General features: G+C 37.9%; 1 protein-coding gene across 2 annotated transcripts in view; it reads right to left on the bottom strand.

Moving 5' to 3' along the window:
• LOC113829173 (ankyrin-1) overlaps positions 1-2,500 on the bottom strand; it is a 9,867-nt gene that overhangs the window by 1,819 nt on the left and 5,548 nt on the right. Inside the window, exon 7 of one of the 2 annotated variants that reach the window (XM_070127349.1) lies at positions 2,226-2,500. This exon is cut by the window's right edge and continues 1,056 nt beyond it. The exons of the other annotated variant lie outside the window; for it this stretch is intronic. The gene's annotated coding sequence lies outside the window, so the exon portion shown is untranslated. Of the gene's footprint in view, positions 1-2,225 lie in introns of those variants that run through there. 2 annotated transcript variants of the gene reach the window in all.

Genomic DNA, 2,500 nt, shown 5'->3' with positions numbered 1-2,500 from the left:
TTGTTTTTCTTGTGCATATTTGAGAAATAACACATGACCATAGTTTTGACAAATATTTTGTGATTCCCGACTCCAATATTTCGTTTTTCGTTAATTAAACCACTATTCGTATTCTTCAGCCTGAAGTTCGAAATCCAGGTCGATACCGTAGAAAAGTCCCTTCTCTCATGTTTTGTTTTTCTTTTCTTTTCTTTCTTTTTTTTGTCCACAAAACATCATCAATCTCCCATTTCATGTTTCTTTAAAGCTAGACGTATACGGTAATAGCACGATTTGGGTGAAAATTATTAAATGTAGGGTGGTGATATGTGCTAAATATTGTAACATCATTACAACACTTTACCTTAATAATAGCTTCTGAACTTTCCATTAGCATTACAAGACGAGAGGGAGGTGAGGAAGAGGAGGAAAAGGAGGAGGAGGAGGAAGAAGATGAGAAGGAGGAGCGGTGCGAGAGGGAGGTGAGGAAGAGGAGGTAAAGGAGGAAGAGGAGGAGGAGGAAGTAGAGGAAGGAAGGGCGTATTCTGGTGCATGAAAAAGTAACAAAATATAATATAGTTGTATCCTAGGCGTATCTAGTGGTGTTATAAATAGTAATGCCTCCTTTTTGGAATAATACGGAAGACTGGCAAGTTACTGCTGAAAGAAGCTCCAAGGCAAGCTATAAATTCCTTTTATTTTTTGCAATTCCATTTTTATTTTTTAATAGCAGTTTAGTCGTGAAAATGATTAATAGAGACTAATAAGCCCCAGGTATACAATTGCTTTCAAATTTCTCATTCTTTCTATCCCATTCTTATTCTGTGTATTTATCTCTCTATCTTTTTACCTATTTATTTATCAGCTCTATGTATCACGTGCACAGCGTTAAGCAAATCATACAAAGCATGATGATTCATTCAACATATCCGTAAGTTATGTAATCTGAATCATTTTCAAAAATTCATGTTATAAGTGTGTGTGTGAGAAAGAGAGAAAGAGAGAGAGAGAGAGAAAGAGAGAGTGTGAGTGAGTGAGTGAGTGAGTGAGTGAGAGAGAGAGAGAGAGAGAGAGAGAATGAGAGGGCGAGAGAGATAAAGAGAGAGAGAGAGAGAAAGAAAGAGAGAGAGAGAGAGGGGGGGAGGGGGAATTTTCTTTCTTTTAGCAGCGCATTTGGGTTTCATAAGTGTTCCCATAAATACAAGTTGTAGTAGAATATATTCTCATTTACATATATTTGTCGATATTTCTTATATCACTTATATATATATACCACTTTTAGCAGTTTTTTATTGTCGATTATAATGTAATGTGCGATTGATATATTTCATATATAATTATCACCATCAAGACATACTATATGCATTGTATGATATTCATTCACCTCTATTCAACTTTTTCTTTCTTTTCCTTTACTTGAACCATAAGTATGAGATGAGATGAGTCTCCTCTCTTGATATTAGTCATTGTAATCTTATCGTTTTCCGACCTATCACTTAAAAAGGACATGACTATTTCTCATATCAGTAGAAATGCTTCATGTGACACAGGATCTACAAACAGCAAGATGTTGCCAGATTATATTGGGAAGATGGCAAAGAATAGGTAGACTGATAGAAAAAGGAGAGAGAGAGAGAAGAGGGAGACTGAGACATAGAGACAGAAACAGAGACAGACAGAAAGGGAGAGAGAGAGAGAGAGAAAGAGAGAGAGGGGGGGGTATAGGGGAGAGAGAGGGGGGGCGTATAGGGGGGGAGACTGATAGAAAAAGGAGAGAGAGAGAGAAGAGGGGGACTGAGACATAGAGACAGAAACAGAGACAGAGACAGAAAGGGAGAGAGAGAGAGACAGAGAAAGAGAGAGTGGGGGGTATAGGGGAGAGAGGGGGGGGCGCATAGGGGGGGGAGAGATGGAGGGAGAGGGGGGGTATAGGGGAGAGAACGAGAGAGAGAGAGAGAAAGAGGGCGAGAGAACTGTAACAACCATTCCACGCTAACGTGCAATTCAGTAGATATTTGGAAGGGAAAACGTAAAAATCTTTTTTCCTTTCTTCTTATGCTTCCCTCTTTTTCTCTCCCTTGCTAGGAAAAAAAGTCACACAAAAGAAGTGTTTGAAGGAGGAATGAAAAAGACAGTCGAAGGGCGGAAGTAATTAACGAAGCGAAATTGCTTGTCGAACGCTCTATCTATTCTCCAAAAGTGCAGGAACATTTTTAAGCACGGAAAAGAGAGTGAAAGATGATAAACGGAATTTCGACTACCATCGATTTTTTATTCTGTATGATTTTAACTAAAATAAAATGAAATAAAAAAAAATAGCATTAGCTCTCACATCATTTTACAGTTGCCTTTCAGTCATTAATAGCAATGGATACATAAACGATATTGTCTGGTAGTAATCAATAGTAATGGATACATAAAGGATATATAAATCAATAACTAACAAATGAACACAGCTGCACACACACACACACAATTAATAGACAAGCCACAATTTGACAAGAGCCTGCCACAGCAAACT

Source organism: Penaeus vannamei, chromosome 11 (assembly GCF_042767895.1).
Source record: "Penaeus vannamei isolate JL-2024 chromosome 11, ASM4276789v1, whole genome shotgun sequence".
Classification (NCBI taxonomy): Eukaryota; Metazoa; Arthropoda; class Malacostraca; order Decapoda; family Penaeidae; genus Penaeus; species Penaeus vannamei.
This window is presented reverse-complemented; position numbering and strand designations above follow the sequence as displayed.